Source organism: Pteropus vampyrus, unplaced genomic scaffold (assembly GCF_000151845.1).
Source record: "Pteropus vampyrus isolate Shadow unplaced genomic scaffold, Pvam_2.0 Scaffold2, whole genome shotgun sequence".
In the NCBI taxonomy this organism is placed as follows: Eukaryota; Metazoa; Chordata; class Mammalia; order Chiroptera; family Pteropodidae; genus Pteropus; species Pteropus vampyrus.
In genome coordinates this window covers 13,564,572-13,584,696 of record NW_011888783.1, presented here as the reverse complement: position 1 = coordinate 13,584,696, position 20,125 = coordinate 13,564,572, and the positions used below count along the sequence as shown (strand labels likewise).

Genomic DNA, 20,125 nt, shown 5'->3' with positions numbered 1-20,125 from the left:
AACAAAATCAAATTGAGTGGAGAAAGCAAGACACAGAGGGAAAAGGAGTTGAGGCCTGACAACCAGGAGACAGCGTGCACAGAATCAAACTTTGTATTTTGGTTCTGATGACGGCTGGCAGCACCAGGCTGGCCCAGTATGTCTAGAGCTCTCCTAATATCAGCCTCCCAAGGACAAAAATAACATGGTTGTTGCTTCAGTTTGCTTCAGTGAGCAGTCAAGCTATTTTTACCCAACAGAGGAGGAGTAGGCCACCCAGCCTAGAGGCAGCTTTTGGCAGCTAGCTGGATAGCAGAGGCCATCTCTAGCCCTGACTGAAAATTGGTGTTGGGATCTTAAATGCTATGAAACCTTGCTCATGGGGATTCATCATCATTCTAGCCTGAGCAGTATAACATACAGTATGTAAAGCACACAGAGTAGGTAGAGTTTAAAGCAACACCTGTAGCTCTAAAACTGGCTAGGGTATATCTGTGTTTAAACCAACATCTATTGAGAGCTTTTATATGCCAAGCATTATTCTAAGTGCTTTAGATATATAAACTAATCCTCAAAACAACCACATAAATATATATCACTATTTTACAGATAAGAACTACAAGGTTTAGAAGGGAGACCACTAGAAAGTGGCTGAACAGGGATACATATGCGGCAGCCTCAATCATGGACTCTTGCTTTTTAAACCACTACCCTACTCTAAAAATATATAATCTGATCATTGGCCTAAATTGGGCAGGATGTAAAATCCACTGTCTCATATACTTTGTCTTAAGATCTTGATGGTATAAAGAAGTGACCAGTTTATAGAAGGCCGGATTAAGCATATGTCACCTGGATCATTTTCTTGACCACAAGCAACAAATAGCAACCAACAAAATAGCAACCATAGAAGCATTCATGGCTATGTTCTCAAGGGGATCCCCCACTGAAATAAAGCATGAGAATAATTCCCATTTTTAAAATGATTTGTTTCCATTTTAATGGGCATGTTTACCGAAGGGTCATATGAAAGAGAAAGGCCTAGGGTACAGAGAACCCTACTTTAAAATTGCAGTTAGGTTGGGCTGTATCTTCTTGGGAATCTAGATAAAGCAGAGTATCCTATCTAGGCTTTTTTTCTGAACTGGAGCTATCGCACCTACTAAGACTGAAAAAGGAAGGCATGCTCTCAGCATCTCAACAGAACTCCAGTCTCTAAATAGGCAGTACCTGTTCCTACCCATCTCAAAAAGTGATGTGGAACGTGCACTGAGCTATTTACAGGATCGATGAAAGGGAAACCCAAATGCTTGTCCCTGCACCTGGAGACTACTCTGACACATCCTTCCCTCACTTTCCCCAGACTACCTATGCCTGAGGCTTCTCTTTCTTAAGAGATCCCAAAATAAAAACCAGTATCTAGTTTTGATTTTTTTTCACAAACAAACTGAAAGGGCACTGAAGCAATTTGTGTTGGAAACACCTGCACACACATCTGACTATTCCAGAGTATCCCTAGAATAATTCGAGGAAATCTTCAAATGTAATTTACTCCAAAATCATCAGTTGTACCGAGTTGATAAAACTTTTTTTCTTCCTTTCCTTCCCACCAGATGAGATGTGTTGAGCAGGTTCAGATGGTTTAGCTATAAATTTAGTATAATTATTCCATCTTATTCCTACCATACAGATGTTGGTGGATCAAATGAGATATGTAAAAGAACTCTCTATAAATGTAAAGTATATGCAAATGTTGTTACACATGCTGATGGTGGTGGGCCCTACAACTAGCTATAATGGAGACCAAAGTCCAGGCCATGGGATTTAATGAAGTCGTGGACCTACCTGTATTGGGAGCATGAAATAAAGCAATGAAGCTATTTGGTTCCTCCTCAGGCAAGGCCTGAAATTGACTATGAAGCATGTGCAACATGTGTTGTAAATAAAAATAACTTTACTTTTATGTACACACCCATTCAATTGCCACTCAGTTCCTGATGCGACTACCTTTCAATGCACAGCTCCAAACCAATTCAATTTTTAAAAAAAATTTCCCATAACATGATCAGAAAAGGATACTTCGATGGAATCTTATCAACAAAAAGGAAATATAAAACATGAAATATCATTTGGATCAGCTCTTGAGTACCTACCTGTTCTCATTATCTGACCTGAAACAGTGCTGAACTCTGGGGTACAGAGGGCTTCTACAGCCTTAGTTCATTGTGTCCACCAAGAACACCACCAAAAGATCTTTCAAGTGACATCTAATTGTTCTTAATGCAGGCTAGGCAGCCTTCAATGACATCTTAATGGACCCCAAACATATTTCAAAGTCTTCTCAGATGTTTTCCTCTGTATGTCTATTTTTATGTAATGTTTATTCTTGCTATGAGAGGTCTCTAAAAGAAAACATGCCTTAAAAAAAACAACTGAGTTTTAACTATTTTGAATTCCTTAAGAAAGTTGTTCTGATCAAATTTAGGATGCAGCAAAAATGGTTTCTTGTCGTGGCCTCAATATCTAATACTCTTTACTCAGATTGTCATGTAAGTTTCAGAAGAAGAAAAAAAAACCTGCAGGGATTTGATACTGTGTGAAATACTCAAAGCTTTATGTTGAAAATGAGAACAGAAGTTTGTCCACCCAGGACTCAGTACCGGGGACCCCATAGGCTCAGGACTGTGTGCGTCCTGTGCTAAACTAACAGGCAGTGAGCATTTCCTGCAACGAGCCCTGTGACTGTGCACATGACTTCTTCCACAAATGACCCAGCCCTGCAAAGCTCGAGCACCACCTCAGAGGAAATAGTCCCGGTGGAGCCCATAACAAACAACATGACACTGGACAGTGGGGAAGGGAAGTGCTTAAGGAAGAACTAAAACTGCTCTCCTATACATAAATCCAAGGCACTGAGGAAATACAAGCTGCCTTACCACATCCAAGCCCCCATGAGCAAAGCCGCCATACACAATGGCAGATGAAGGGTTAGGGAGGGAGAGGAAAGCAGGGGATGGTTTGCACAGTATTCCAACAGGAAATACATGAAGGCTGCCCAGGGCGGCTGTGAGCCTTCACATGCCGCATAGAGCAAATGCTGCTGGCCACTTAAGTGCCTGAATTTTTTTGTTGTTGTCCTTTAGTAATTCCTGAATATGTTTCAAATTATGTTGCCAGCTTGGCTTAGACAAAAGACAATTTAATAAGAAACATAAATGTTCGACAATTCACATTAAATCACCATCTGGCCCAATTGAAATATTTATATTTAAAATGTATATATCATCATTTGCCATCTGGGTAATATTACACGTTTTATGGGAAATTTGAAGTTGGACAATTAACTCATACTACTTTAAAACAAACATCTTTGTTCCAGGATAAACAAAGAAGAAAAGCCTTGAACACAGAATCCCATATTAAAAGTCTTTTGCAAGCCAGTTTTAGTGCCTTGAACAAACCAGCATTTATCATGCTCAGATGATCGCCCCAAAATAATAATAAGATACAACAAAAGCAAAAATACCAGAAAAGATAAGCAATTCAGTAACTGAGGCTTTGGAAAAGTATTTGAAATGAAAAATAAAATGGTTTCTATTATACATTCAAATGTGTAAATGAGGCTTGTACCCCAAACCCTCCTTCCTCCCTCCTTTCTCTCATCATCTATTTTGTCCTATGAATGACAGGAAGGTGGTGGGAGGTTTCTTTCTAAAAATAAATTTCCCCAATAAACTGTTAAAATAAATTTTGGATTACTAACTTTGTAAACAGAGAATGAAAATTGATTCTCTCAATTTTACTGTATGAATTAAGACAATATCTCAAGTTATTCTTTCTTAAAACCATGTATTTCTATTAAGAAAATAAATAAATCTTAAAAGTTTATTCCCTTGAGATAGTATCTTTATCTAAATATTAATTACTAGCAGTAAGAGTCTGAGTTACACGTGGTAATGTTTTTCTTTCATACAATTTTTAGTTTTTATATTATGCCCAGATTGTTATATTTACCTAAAAGCTAAATCTGGTTTAATATTTTTTCCATAGAAGTTGCTCAAATATTTTTGAGCAAGACCTGATGGAACATGAATCACATCCTACCGTCTGTCAAGAGTATAAACCCAATGAAGAGCTATAGGAGGCTACAAAAAAAAAACAAACCTGAGGGCATTCCTGAATTTTGAAGAATTGCTAAAACAACAAAATTAATCTCCTCTTGATTCACAAGGCTCTACCTTGCAGTAACAATACTTAGTGAATAAAGTAAAATGACACCAAACAGGTGTGTTTTTAAAATACATCTTGCTGATGACTATTATTTCATCAATATTTATCTATTTACTTTTTTTCTTCTCTACCACTGCTTCATTACAAGATACACAACACAATGCCAGTTGTTTTCTCACTGAAAGCAGACACATTATTCTTCATACTTTGCCCACATTCAAGTACTTTTGGTTCTACTGGACTTGCTAATTTCTGAATATATTGCTACAATAACTGTGAAGTAGGTAATTAAAAAGAAATCTCTCTCTTTCACACACACACACACACACACACACACACACACACACTCACTCTCTCTCTCTCTCTCTCTCTCTCTCTCTCTCTCTCTCTCTCTCACTCATAAAATGTTAGTGATGGAAGGGCCTTCCAGCCATCTAGGCCAAATGTCAATGTTGCTGGGTTCATTTCTTTGTAACCACAGCTCCTTTTTTTTTTGAAATCGCCTACACCACCTGGTCTTCCTAGGTGGTCTCCCATCCAAGTACTAACCAGGCCCAATCCTGCTTAACTTCCGAGATCACACGAGATTGGGCATGGCCGTAGACTACAGCTTCCTTTTTAAAAATAACTGACCTAGCAACCAGTTGTACGTGTCAACAGAGATTCCTAATAGGTAGTAACGGTTACCACTAATCCAAACTTTCTAGAGAAATCTTACTAAGAATTACTTCCCTAATCTTCAACAACTAGCAATTTTTAACAGCATAAAAATTCTCAAACACACACCTAGAGAGGAATTATTCAACAAGTTAAAACTCTAGATGACAAATTTTGCTATTCCTTGGGTTGTAGAATCATTCTTCTGCCGTTGGTCTTTCAATGAGAAAGTGGTCCAGTTTCCTCAGTCTGACATGTTACTCTGTACAGACACTTTAATGGGCTGCTTCCTGTTCATAAACAAGTTTCTTAGCAATGACTCAGTCTAAGAAATATGATCCCGCCAGTTTACTGGAAGTCATCCATTACAACTGTGTGCAAACTGCAAAGCATGATGCAAAGATAAAGCAAGACTGGAAACTGAATAGAACAGGAACTCTGATTATTTTCTCATGAAGCACATAAGTATTTGGCCAAAAAGATCAGAAAGTTAATTTTCAAAATAGTAGGTGATCCCACTGGCTACCAAAAATGCATGGATCTGACTTTTCCATGAGAAGTCACACCTAAATCTCAATGGAGTTATTTTTTGGTGGCTGGTATCAGCAAGATGCTGCTGCTACAAAAGATATATGCTATCATTACTTTGCCAAGAGAATGATTTGGTTTGATAAGCAAACTTTAGGATATGTTTTGCTAAAATCTTCCCCATTTTGAACAAGCCATGGTATGTATTGTTCTGGATGCTGTCTTCCACACATGAAAGCAACTTCTCCCTTTGTGAGGTCTTCCAATAGTATTAGAATGATTCTACAGGGAAACATACACACCTGCATGCACCATTATTATCAACAGAACCTTCAGGAGCACTGGATCTAACTCCCTAACCACCTCTATACCTTGTGTATAATGAAATTAACTGGGTGTGGAATAACCAGGTGGCTCAGCCACCCACCTTGGGCAAAGAGCCCTGCTTGCCCACCCTTGTGTACCCTCCTCCCACAAGACGCCCCCCACAAGGGAGGGCAGTGCTCCATCTGGCAGGCTTGAACACTTCAACTCCCTAAAGATCCTTGACCCCATTTGGGTTCCGCATTTGTAAAAAGCAATTATTTATTTCAATCTTAAAGCTCCTTTTCAGGTTTAACTACCTACAGTTAGCTTAAAAAAAGAATCAGAACAGTCATTCAGGCTTGGGGGCCAAATAAATTCTCTATGGAGTCAGCTGCTGATAGCCAAAGACCTGTGTGCTGGTGGCAGTGTGAACACTGGCCATGGCCATGGTGATGAATTGGAGATCTGTACATTATATGTTGTAACAGAGACTATTTAAAACACTTACCTTCCTTTTTTTTTTTAAACTGCGGATACTGTTAAAATATATTCCAAGGGGTTTAATTTTTTTAGTGTGGACTTTTTAAAGTATGACATAGTTCTTCAAATAATAAGATACTAATAGGTAAAACTTAATTTTACCAGAATGGTGGTAATTATAATAAAAGTGGTGATCAAGATCAACAAGATTAATACATATACTACCCTAAATGGATCATTAATCCATCCACCCATCTAATACATATGTATAGATCACCTCTCAGGTGCCAGAATGTGCTAGGTGCTAGGGACACAAAGGTAACAGATATTCTCTGATCTTAGTTTTGAGATGTGATGAGAAGCATGTAGGAGCTAAGGCAGCACAGCAGAAGTGTCACTAAACTGCATGGACAGACCTCGCAGGGTGACAACTGACAAAGTACACCAGTCACAACCATGTGAGCATCCTATCCTACAGACCAAGCGCTTAACCTGGTTTCCACACGTCTAGTCCAAGTGAATGTCTGAAAGCAAAGGTTATAAAGGTGAAGAGAACACAAAACACTGCTTTTTTGGGTCACCCCTCCTGGCAGTAGCAATGTTTCCCCCTTTTTCCCCACAGAAGCTCATATTTACATCTCAAGGAAATTCTCAAACGCAAAAAGACTTCTTTCTTGCATTTGGACTTTTTGGTCAGTATGACTCATCTCAGCTGTGATGGGAATTGCTGCGAATGCCACACTGTCATGGCATGCTACACTGGAAGGGACCATAAGACTCACGTAGATAGCCTCTTTCATTTTTTAAATAGGGAAACAGGTCTAGAGGGTGAAATGACTTGCTCCAAACTCTGAGGTCAAGGCTTCCAAAACTACCTTTGATCTACTTTTCTAATTTTACAACTCTTGCCAAATTATTTGGCAGAGGGAAAAAGATATGTTTCTTTTCACTTTAATTTTTGAATTAGCATCTCTTGCTCCAGCCTGTAAGCCTGCTGCTACCTAACAGCTTATATTGCAGCTGGTGTCTGCATGGTTTACAGGAGTGTTTGTAGGCAGCATCTCATTCAAGCCTCACTGAGAAAGCATGGGGGAGGTGCTTTATCTTTATTTATGGATGAGCACATTTAGGCTTTGGGTATCAGGCAACCTTGCCCCAAATCACATGTTCTGCAAGTAGCAGAGCCAGGACTCCAACTCAGAATTGTTTCTGAGCCTGGCAGGCTCTTCCCGCATCGTGGTGCCACCCCTTGGTAGTCACAACAAAACAAGGCATGGAAACTTTTAGCCCCAGTGCCCTCTCCCCAGGCAGGACACTAGCACTTGGAAGTCAGCCCTCTGACACTCAGACCTGCCTGCTCTAAAGGCCCATGGGTAAATCAGGTCTGCTTAACGGGATAAGGAGAGATTAACATTTAAATAAACCCTTCCACAAAGCTGGTATTTTACCCTGTACTTTACATCTCACCTGGGCTTTCTTTTCTTTCAATGGCCTGACTAAACTGTAAACTCCTATGTCTTTGGGAAGTAGTTAACATGTATATAGTACAAAATACAAAAACTACAAGTTCTCTCTCTGTTACCCTCCTCCAAGGCAACCACTGACATGCGTTTTTTGTTTTCTTATGAAGATGTTCTATTAAATACACACACACAAAGTAGCACATAATCATTGTGTACTACATTTATTTCTCCCTATTTAATATGTTTTAGAGATGGTTATACATCAGGGCAGAGTTGTCCCATTATTTTTAATGGCTGAGCAGTATTTCATTATCAAGATGTACTATAATAATATTATTTAATAATATAATTAATCAGTCCCTCGTTGAGCTTTTAAGTTATTTCTAATCTTTGGCTATTACGAATAATGCAATAATGAATATCCTGTATATAAATCATTTCATAAATGTGTGAGGATATTGTAGGAGAAATACTTAGAAGTGGAATTGCTGGGTCAAAGAGTATATGCATTTTTATGATAGATACTGCCATATAGCTCTACACATACGTTGCACCTTTTACACTCCCACAGCAATGTGTGAGTGTGCCCGTTTCCCCACTCTTCTCCCAATTCATGCATCCTTCACACCTTGCACTTACTGACACATGGTACCCACTAAATAAATACACAATAACTGTTGTACAAGTCTCCTATGTTAATTCCAGAATGACTTCAAGGCAGAGGTTGGGCAAAGTCTCAACAGGTGAAATACTCAAGTGTAATAGGCAAAATCAGCAAGCTCAGCCATTAATGAACTTCAAAGAAAAAGCAAATTCAGCCAGGCTGACCTGTCTACCAGCTCCTTAAAGACCAGGAAAAGGCATTCTTTCTATGGATGCGTCTCTCAGGAATAGATGTTTGTTGGCCATTAAATTACATTTAGAATACATACTGGACTAAGGAGAGCTGACAGTGACCTTGGAAATCACGGTCCAAGCCCTAGGTTTATGAAAATCTTAAAGCCCAGAGATGCTAAATGGGCAATCAGCCCTGGGTCTCATCTGACTGAGCAAAACCCAGGAGGGGTGGTCAACCTAATACAAATTAGATTCAAACTAGACTTCCTTATTGCAATTTCTATTACTTAAAAACTCACGGGCTATTAAGAATTCTTTGAAAACAGACCTTTACAAGACTGTTGTGTGGCATTCAGCCCTGCAGCCAAATTAAGGGCCTATGAAACTCTTTTATTAGGAGAAAACGACCAATGTTTGACCTGTACTTTTCTGTAGAGAACTTTCCCCAACCCCAGGCTCTAAGTACTATGTGGTTTTCTAAAGACTCTGCCTGTGCTCAATACAGTCGAACTACAACCAGACTAAAAGTCTCCCAGTTCTAAGGCCCTTCAGGCAGATCACTTCTGCTACCAAGAGTGAAAGTGGCTCAAAATTAATGTGGAGCCCTGAGAACTCCCAAATCACGGAGTCAAGGCCATGTACCCACTAAATGCACATTCCAAATGACTGACTCATGCAAGGGCTGGCTAAGACCAAGTGTAACCCAAGAAATAGCTCTACATCTCCTTGAAGAAAGTTCTTGGAGACACCAGCCCTTACATCTGTAGTGCTTTAGAGCACAAAACTCTCTCACCTGCATCATGACATCATTTATTTATTTATTTTTTTACAGCAGAAAGGAAAAGCTTTATTAGAAGGGAAAGTACACTTCCATGGAAGTAGGCCTGAGCAAGAGAAGCGTGACTCAAAAAGCCTGCATCATGATGTCATTTAATCCTCACACTGCTCTGTGTGAAGATTAGTGAGGTGAAGAAATTGACGCATTTGCAGCCAGAGCAGCCCTCCTCTAAATCTGATGACATACCCATAAATCAAATCATAAAAGTAATGCCTCCCTTTCCTCCTCTAAATATAAATATGATTCTGGTTTGCTCTAAGAATGGCCACTGTAGTTGCTGGTGGCTTCTTCCTTTAAGTCAGTTGGTAAACTCATAAGAAAATGATACCATAAAACAGGGCTAAATCTCTACCAAATGATCTCAGAAAACCTAACTGAATAATAAACACAACCTAACTGAATAATAAACACATGAGGTCAAACTTAGCCTTCTCCTCGAGGACAAAAGCTGTGGGTCTGTCTGCTGTAAAGTCTCTGGCTTTGGGAAGAGGACCAAAGCTAAAATCTGAAAGCCCGCTATACGGAGTTCTCCAAAGCAAATGCTCATACGAAGTATGAGAATTATTTTTACCTTACTATTCCCCATGAAGGTATCATTATACTGCCCAACAAAAATATACATCACATACATAATTAATCATACTGTTCGCTGGTAGGCACAGCACAAAAAATTACTTTTCCTTACCACCTGAAATAATTTCTTTTAAAAGTCCTTTTCTTTAGCCTGGATCTGGAAGAAATTAAAGTTCTTTGAAGCCCTGATGCCTACCACATTTCCGACGCCACGTTAATCCAGGACACATCAGGTCCCAGTCCCTGTCTGGGATTGGGTTGTGCCACTGTTTGGTAACTGTTAGCCTCGGTTTCTTCATCTGCCACAGGACACATCTGGCTTAGGCAACCCTAAGATCCTTTCTTCTAAATACTTCTGAGTCTATGAAGTCCAAAATTATGTAAACTTAATTCTGAATTTTAAAACAGGCTAATTAAAGCTACCTGTAACAGATGCTCTAAAGCAGCACTGTCCAACAGAAATACAAAGCAAGCTACATTGTATTTAACATAACTTTTAGTAGCCTCACTAAAAAAAGAAACAAGTGAATTTAATTTTAACAATATATTTATTTAACTCGATATATCAAAAAATTATTGCAACATGTAACCAAGATATAAATTTATTAATGTGCTATTACAAGTGATGAACACATTCAACATACAGCAAATTCCACCTGACATCATCATAGGAAATATAGCCTTACCAGAATAGTTATATTTCACAGAGATACCTTACAATACTGCTGTTCTTACATTTAAACCAAAATTCTTTAAATTTAAAAATTCAGTTCTTCACAGGCACTAGCCCCATTTTAAGCACTCAAAAGTGTCAAGTGGCTAGTGACTGCTATTGGACAGTGCAGCTCTGCAAGAGCCTACAAAGTGAGGCCTGCACTCTCCTTAGGGGGCATTGTATTGAACCAAACTCCTGTTTTGCAAGTTACTTCCTGAGGATACACTGGGAACATTAGCCCTTCCAAACTACACTAGGTAGTATTTATACTTTTAGCAGTTATTTAGAAAAAGCTACCTCAATGACCTGAAAGTGTTAGTGTGAATCTGAATTACTAAGAGGGCTCAAAATAACTAAATGGATCATGATATTATTCAGCAATGTTAAGGTCCAGATGCCACACAATTACCATGATTATTGTAAAGGTCCTCTGAAGAATGGGTAGAAATAAGGAGTCTTAGATGATGGGAAAATATTATCTGTTCCAACTAAAGATATGAATAATCCTGAGTTTGAAAATTATATTTTGTCTGCTTTCAGATGTATACATTTGAAAATGCACAGTACCCACTGTTGCTGCCAATTGCCAGGTGGCAATTTGGACCTCTTAGAAAGGAAATTAGTGTATACATCATATTATATTCTCTTAAAATATAGAAATCTTTTAATGTAAATCTTTTCAATTAACTTGCTAAATAAATATGTAAGGGTAGTGGTTACCTGGTGAGTCTTCACATTAAGGTTTGAGAAAGATCACAGTGCCAATATTCTAAGTCCAGATAAAGATAGGTATGACAATCTAAGTGATAATAATAATGGCTACCACTTACTGTGCACCTTTTATGTGCTCAACACTCTTCCAGGTACTTGTATCCATTATCTGTTTATACTCACATCAGTCTGCGAGGTGGGTAGTATCATTATCATCACCCTTTTGCAGCAAGGAAACCAAAGCATGGAGGTTAAGTAATTTTGCCTGAAGACCTCAGTCTAGTAAATGGTGACAGTGAGATCCAATTCAGGGTCATATTACAGAAGCACTCAAATAACACAGGTTCTTACTTCAGAATAACCCAAGCCTCTTTAAAAGGGAGGCTGACAACGCTGACTTAGGGACACCAGCGGGTGCCGTTGGGGTTCAGCTAATTAGCTGCGTGGGGTAGCTCGGCCTAGATAGCTGACCTCACTGTGCTGTTCCTGTGAGGGAAAAACCAAGGCGATAAGACATGTCATCAAAGAATTTTTTTTTTCATATGAAAAAAAGTATGTGAATGCCCCTTAAAAATACAGTGGACAACTCGGGGGTCATTAATAAATTCAGTTCCTGTTGCAGATGTCAAATGAACATGAGAAACATCTAATTTTCAGGCTTCTGGGTCTAACCACTATATAAAAAATAGCAAGTGAGGTCCTAACTTATTTTAATATCAGGTATCTGCATGGCAACAACAAAGGGTTGTTGGTAAATGTAAAGTTTTCAGCTGTGTCATCTTCCTGAGGGTCTTAGAAGGTTCTTTTCCTTCGCCACTCTGGTTTGTTGTTGTTGTTGTTGCTGTTGTTGTTTTTTAAGGCCAGAGTTACTTCGGGGTAATTATTACTAAAGAAATATTTTGGTCAAGACTAAAAGAAGGGGGTGTGCTTAGGAAGAAGACAAGGCCACAGGGGTCAGCTTGGTTCATGTTTGAATTTAGCCTTCCACTAATGTACTTCTGCCTCCCAAACTCTTTCTGTTCGTACAACTCTGTCTCTAGGCCCAGAATCTCAGAGTAAGAAATTCTGCCAGAAGTGAAAAAGTGTATCTGGGAAGAAGTTCAGCGGGATGGCTTATTAATCCACCTAAGTCCAGGGAATCCAGAGGAAAGGCCAGAGGGTTCCACAGAGGAAGCTGGGCAGTGCATGACACTGCTGTCCTAAGGACGCACATTAAGGCCTTGCCACCGATTGGTTTTCTGTCTCAAGAGGCTTCAGTTGCCACAACAACCAGACCCTCACATGAGGCCTGGGACGCGCACAGGGAAAACCAAAGGAAAATAAGAAGTTTATAGCAAAGACCAAGAAGAATCATGTGAATGCTTATGCCATTACACAGCTAGAATTCAAGGAGGGATTTTTTTTCAAGGTGGCCATAGATATCTCAGACTCCCACACATTCAAATATCCTTGACAAAGAAGAAATATAATAACAATAATCACAGTCACCATTTGTTCAATGTGTACCATGGGCTAGGTCTTGTACCCAGTTCTTTTCTTAAGAATACTGTGATACAGCCATATCATAGAGATGATGAAACGGAGCCATATCATAGAGATGATGAAACGGAGGCATGTCCCACTGTAAAATCTATCAACTTCACCTCTTGGGACCTCAGTTCTGAAAGCCTATAAAACAGGGATAATGCTTCTTACCTCACAGAGTAGAGTAAGGAGTACACAAGACAAAACCAGTTTGTTAAAGCACTTCGCACCCTGCCTGGCCTTGGTGAGAGCCTGAGAGATGGCAGCTGTCATCACCAATATTGTCAGATGCCCGCCTCTGTTAGCTTGGGACTTACGACCAAAGCCCATGGCAGAGAAAAGAGAGGACATTGTTTTTTCTTTTCTTTAGTGAATACTGCTCATCACCGGGACTGGAAGCCAAGGATGAGACCCGCAGATGACTGGAGGTGGCCGGAGTGAATCAATCTCAGGAAAGAGCAGAAAGAGAGAAACTCTCCCTGTGCCACCTTGGAGAAGAAAACAATCCATCCTTACAGCAAAATAGCAGTTTCTGGCTTGTTCTCCTCTCCTGTCAATGGAATGAATATACTGGTGGATGGGTTTCTGTTAAAACACAGGAATAACTGGGCATGCACACTTGTGCACAAATAATTGCATCATGGGGCTAAAAGGAAGAGAAAATCTACTCTCCTCCAAACTTTAAAAAATTCTTTTAAAATAGCTTACAAAGGTACAGTTTAGAGTTACAATTACAGAGCCTCGATCCTTGTGCTGATGCCTAATTGACTCAGCCATTCGCACACCAGAGCCCCCTCACCATCTCTGCCTTCAACCTGCCTGTCTTCTGATTCACGGGCCATAATAACTTCCTGTCCACATCCAGCTCTTCCTTGACCTTTCCAAAATATTCCATGATTTCCAGCTGCCTTGTATAAACATGAAATGTCACACGCAGGCACTTGAAGGCCCTCTATAGCTAGCCCCAAATTAACCTTTTCGGCCCTAGTGACCCAATACACTGCCACAGTCCATCCAGCTCACGCCTACACCTTTCCTCAGGCTTCCAACTAAAGCTTGTGCCAAGTGAAATCCTTGGCTTGAAAAAAAGTCTAGTTAAAATGCTACCTCTCCTCTGCACTGTTATGGAGCTGTCATATATCACAGAAGAGCCTGTATAAACACCAAGCTCCTAGAACGCAGTAACAAACTCACTCTTGTGTTTATTCAGCAACTACTAATAAGTACCAGGCACAGTGCCAGACATCAGAGTTATAAAAATGAATAAAAGACAGTCCCTACCCTGGAGGAAGTCATATCTTAAACAGATAAAGACGTAATTTATAATCATTATGATATGATGCATGCCCTGTAATCCAGGTGTACAAAGGGATCGAATAGTTACGAGGGGCAATTTAGAAAACAAATGTCCTTCAAGGAGAACAGCACATTTGCCACATTATCTTGAAAGAGTAAAACAACTTTATGTCCTGAAAGTTCTGCAAGGTGTGTAAATACCTAATAAATACTTGTGGAATGAGTAAGTGCACATTTGTGCTCAGAATTTAGTATCTTCATTGTACACTTAAGATGTCTGGGGTTAAATAGTTCTAACTACTGAAGTAACAAAGATATCATGTTTAATGTCATTTATGACCCAACCACTAGTCATAGAGAAAGTATTTAACTTTAATCACAGTAATGTTGCTTCAAATTATTCTTTGGGTACTTTACTAAAACAAAGTGTCATTTCTTAAGAACTATAAACGCACACTGCAAATTAAAAGTAAAGTTGATTTTTTAAGAAAACAAACATGATCGTATCCTTCAATATCCATTAAAAGATTTTGCAATTTGGATAGTATAACAATTAATCAACCAAAAAATGCTGATTAAGTGTATTTTCTTAGAGGAGACTAGTTATTTCCCTCAGACTGATGTTCAGAAAAAGGACAAGAAATGGGCAACTTCACTTTGCCCCCATATTCTAGGATTTTTCTCCAAAGCATCAATCTATTAACTATAATATCCCAATCTCTTTCACTGTTCTACAGCTTCCCTTACTCTCAGTTCTCAGATGTCTTCAAATAGTGCTCAGCAGAAAAGGCAGTAAAGACCCAGAGAGCTATGGCATATGACTTTTAACTTCATCTTGAAAATTAAAAATAATGTTTATCTTTTTCAGACCAACTTCTTGCAGCTGTAGGCCCAAGAAATGGTATATAGCGGTAACAATCACCATCAAATAACACTGCTCTGTTAAGGGAACTGGACTAGATATTCTACCTGAGTCAATGAAATGTACCTGGTCCCTCTGGTTTCTAGAGCTTTTCACCACTATGATCTCTCTTCCATTACCCTGTTTCAGTTTAGAATACAAGGTGTGAATGGGCTACCATCTGAGATGCTGGGCCTCTTTACAATGACCAAGGAGGTAATATCCTGAGATTTCCTGAGAACGAGCAGTAATATTCTAGAAGTCAAGGCATCAAAGTGGTTCCACCAGGCTGGCACTGCCACCTCAGAGCATTTAGAATTGTATGGGGGCTGATGGGTCTGCCTTCTGGTTGTCACAAAATATCCTGTAGTGTGGGACTGTCCTCCAAAGACAAGTTCAGCCCATGTGCCAGTAGCACTCCATCAATAAACACAGAGTACGCTCCTTGAGGTTGGGACTCTGTCTTAATTTTTGTCAAGGAGTCTATTATTCATTGGCATCTAACAAAACAACCATAGTCATTAGACAAGAAAAGAAAGGAAGGACAGAGGAAAAGAGGGAAGGGAGAGCGGAGATTATGAACAGATATCTCAATTCCTGCTCTGCCATCACAAGTTGCATGGCCCTGGACAAGATATTTTAACTCTTTGTATAGGTTTCCTCATCTGTAAAATGGAAAAAAACAGCCCCCGTCAGCATAGATTTATTGTCTAAATCAAGTAAGAGAACATGTCTAGGACCTATAATAGTACTAGCAAGTGTTCAGTAAAATTTAGTCTTTCCCCCTTTTTCTTCCCCATGAAACTGCCAGTTATCTGTATTCAGATGCAACTACAGAAGGCTGGTTCTCTTCACAACGTAGGAAGGAAATCAGTTGGCAACGTGAACCTAAATAAAGACTAACTGTTCTCTCTGCCTCTGTTATTATCTTTGCCAGCACATACGTAATCACTGAAGCTTTACAGCGCAATTGTACTGTTACCAAGTGGACTTTGGAAACCTGTAGCACAGGGCAAGAGATGTGTATTCTGGAGCCCTAGACTTCCAAGAGTCCCTCAGGGACAGAAGGAAGAGAGATGCATAAATTCTATCTAACGGAGTTATTTCTACTCATATCTCCCTAGGGAGAAAAGGTTGTATTTATTAGGATGAATGAGAAAAGCTGTGAAGTTATCCCAGTTCTTCTTAAGATACTTTCCCTCCTTTCTGAACCTCCCCCCAAGTTCAAGACCCAAAGGCCCAAGTCCTTCGGCAAACCCAAAACATCTATATATAATCAATCCTGCCCTGGCATCCAAGGGGTACCTCATAAGGGAAGGGGAAGCACAGAACCTACCAACAATGGGAATACTTATCTAAACCAGGAACTCCCCAAATAGGCCTCCACCTGCACTCCTTAGAGGAATTCCTAAGATTACATTACTACTGAATTACTCTGCAGTCACACACGTATGGCCATAACTAGAGGAAATGTATAACTATAACATGTTACATGGAAGTCAGAATACAGTGGGCATTGTAGTCTCATTCTCCTTGCAAATGGGGAAACGTGAATTCCATACTTCATGGAATTCCCATGCAATTTATCCACAAGCAGGAATGACAACTGCCCCTACTCTGTTCCCAGGCTCCCTTGCCAACTGGCTTCCGACTATGTTCCACCAAGGACTGGGGGTGGGGAGGACACTGGAGAGATGCTAGAGATGAGAAGGGCACTTGTCAGTAGTCACAGCTTCCAAGGCCAGGGTAACTTCAGGAGGGCAGGCCAGATCCTGGTATTCCACTGACTCCCTCAGCCCCTCCAGCCCTACAGATGGCAGTGGCTTCCTAAGGCTGCTAATCTCTGGGTTGTCTGGCTTCTCAGCTCTTCCATCACCTATGTAATTAATTTCCTATATTAAATTCCTTCTGTTTGAAATAGCTCTCGTGGTTTCTGGTTTTCTAAACCAAACTAGACTGTTTTTTAACCTCTCCAAAGAGTTTTCTCAATAATGACAATATCTACATTAGAGAGTTGTTAAAAGAACTAAAGATAATGTGTGTAAACATAATACAAGTAAATACTCAAAAATGCTTTCCCTTTTTTCACATGGAGAACTTAAGGGAAAGTTGCATGTTGAAGAGCATAACTAAACATTACAGATTTGGGAAATCCTCAGGTAAAAATTCTGGGGCAACCTGAGGTCTCCCTTGGGAAGAGCCCCCAAAGAGATTCCTCCTGGGTTCATTAAAAGGAACCCTACAGGCTAGTTTTCTTTTTCCTTCCAGCCCCTCTCAGTTTAATTACAGAACCCTTCCTCCAAGTGAAACCTAACCTATAATCTCCTCTCTTGAAGTCACCATCCTCACTCTCAATCCAGTGACCCAAGGAGTCTCCCAAACATGCAGCGTGGTAAAGACGTTCCTAGCAGAGAGAGGTGAGCTTCTGCCTCTGGAGAAGAACCTGAACCCACAGGACAGTTCTCCTTCTTGGCTTGGTCTCAGCTTGGGTGCCAGTGGAAGAACATATGGCCAGGGATGACAGGAGGACCTAGCCAGCACAAAGTAAAGGAGCCTTGTTCTTGTCTTTTAGGGTTTCTCAGTATAGATTTTGTAGATCTTAATTATGTTTCATTGAGAATTACCAAGAACAAAAACAACTTCTTCAAAAATTGGCAATTTTTCCTATTGCAAGCAAAAAATGATTTGTTTTAATTTCTGGTGGTTTTCATCACCAGGATTTTAATGATTTAAAATTTTTTTTTTTTGTTGGTTGGAAAAAATTCATGGTTCTTTAATACTCTCAAGACACAGCAGCAAGACTCTAGCACTGTGAAACAAACCAGCAAAAAGTACAGGCCCTCAGCCCTCAAGCACCCGAAAGAGTGGTATAGTTCCATCATGTGCCATGCCTCTGCGCTTCTTTTGTTCACAGATGGCGACAGAGCATCATCATCTTTTTCTCTACACCACTCCCTTAGGCTAGGAATAGGCTGGGTTCTACATCCACGTATCGTATTATAACTGTGCTGAAGCAGAGTAGACAAGATTGTCAAGTAAAAGATTGTAAAGCAAAATTCCACACCCTTTGTCAGCAGGCCGCTAATACCTATTATTCTTGACTTTCACACAGACATAGGAGGGTGACGGGGGGGATGGTACGAGATCACTTTTGCCGCTTACACTCTGGCAAAAAAGAGAAAGGGCACTTAATGGGAAAAATGATACATTAAAATACAAGTATGCATTGCATGTAACCTAAATGTTAACATTGAAGTCCTTCCCTTTTGAGGTAAACACATATCATGCATAAAATTCATAAGAACAAGAGAAAGAACAGGATAGTTTTTTAAATCTTAAAACAATAGGAGGGGACGGGTTAAAGAATTTCAAACTACTGATGACTAGAGTTGGAAAAGCAGGCATTTTCCCAGAGGTGACTAAATGTACCCCTACCCCAATGGGATGATGGCTGGGGGCAAGACTGGAATGGGGCCGCACAAGCTCTGCTGGCAACACCGGAGAGAGATCGTGGCTGGCACAGCGATGCCCACTTCCTTCTGGGCCTGTTCCTACCCTGTGTGCACGATGGGGCTAAGCCAGCTTCAGAAGGCCCTGAACCACACCCTCAAGTCTCTTAAGTGGGATTTCTGTGCTATCCATCACTCACTCTCTCTCTTCTTCCAAAACAATTTCAGAAGTTAGCCCCTGTTGCCAAATATGTAGACCAGAAAGCCACTCAGGTAAGTACAAACAGTAGCCACTATGGTCAGAATATGAAGTTGACTTTACTGGGCAGATACAGAAAATCAAAAAATTGAGTTGCTAAAAGATGCCTTGTAGATTTAAGGGGTTTTTGTTTGTTTTGTTTTGAATTGGGAAGAGACGAGTGGATAAATAAAATGTTGTGTATTTGTACAATACACTAGTATTCAGCAATAAAAAGAATGGAGTCCTGATACATGCTACAACATCATTAAACCTTGTATACATTATGTTAAGTGAAAGAAGCCATAGTCACACAAAACCACATATGGTATGATTCTATTTACATGAAATATCCAGAATGGATAACTTCATAGAGATAGGAAATAAATGAGTGCTAACCAGGGACTAAGGAAGTTAGATAGAAATGCAGAGTGACTGCTAATGGGTATTGGGTCTCTTTTCAGGGTCATGAAAATGATTGTGGTGATGGTTATACAACTTTGAATATACTAAACCACTAAACTGTCCACTTTAAAGGGGTGGACTGTATGGGATTTGATTTATATCTCATAAAGCTGTTAAAAAAGAAATATAAAATATAAATATAAATATAAATTCTATGCCCAGCTCTCAAGGAACTAGCTGCAGAGAGAAAGAAAAGATTCAGAGCTAAGACAAGTGTCAGTAGCTTTTTGTTTTCGTTTTTTTTTTTTTTTTAATTTTTATAAGAGTTTTTTGAGCCAAACTGACAACATATGCCAGGGAGCAAGCCACCAAATGCTCCCAAGCATTAGATTTTAAAAGTCCATTAAAGAGAACTGCCTAATGTAGGAAACAAAATCTCTTAAGTTCAGAAAGAGGCTTCAAAGCCCGAATGATTTGATATTTTCCTTCTTACCTAATCATTCTTCTCTGATTTGTGAAAAAGCAATGGAGAGTTCGGATCTCCTCAGCATGCTGCTGATATTACTGGCCCCAAAGTCTCAATTTCCAAGCCTGTGAGAAAGGAATGACTACTTATCATTGCCAAAAAATATATATATTTTTAATCCTTCAGAATATAGCCTGTTGATGGATTATAATGACTCTCAAGAGTCAATTATCAATAAAACAAATTTGGTAATCTAAATCCTTCCTTTGCCCGGCATTTGTCTTTAATACTACCAGTTTTTGGGCCAACACACTTATGTGCTCACATACACAATAAGACTTTCATATATGAGGCTTTGTGACATACAGTTATCACAGGACATATGCTGTAAAAACGACTGGTGATAAGTACTTTCCACCCACAGAGTTCCTAAAATTCTAATAATAAAGTATTTACGGTGGCAGGGGTTGACACTGAAAAGGCCAACTTTAGGCAGGGTGGGCTTTTGTTTAGCAGTTTTGTTTTGATT

At 39.6% G+C, this 20,125-nt stretch overlaps 1 protein-coding gene across 6 annotated transcripts in view; it reads right to left on the bottom strand.

Annotated features, from left to right (window-relative positions):
• NFE2L2 (nuclear factor, erythroid 2 like 2) overlaps positions 1-20,125 on the bottom strand; it is an 83,184-nt gene that overhangs the window by 5,031 nt on the left and 58,028 nt on the right. The window contains exon 1 of one of the 6 annotated variants that reach the window (XM_011356985.2): positions 19,624-19,721. The exons of the other annotated variants lie outside the window; for them this stretch is intronic. The gene's annotated coding sequence lies outside the window, so the exon portion shown is untranslated. Of the gene's footprint in view, positions 1-19,623; positions 19,722-20,125 lie in introns of those variants that run through there. 6 annotated transcript variants of the gene reach the window in all.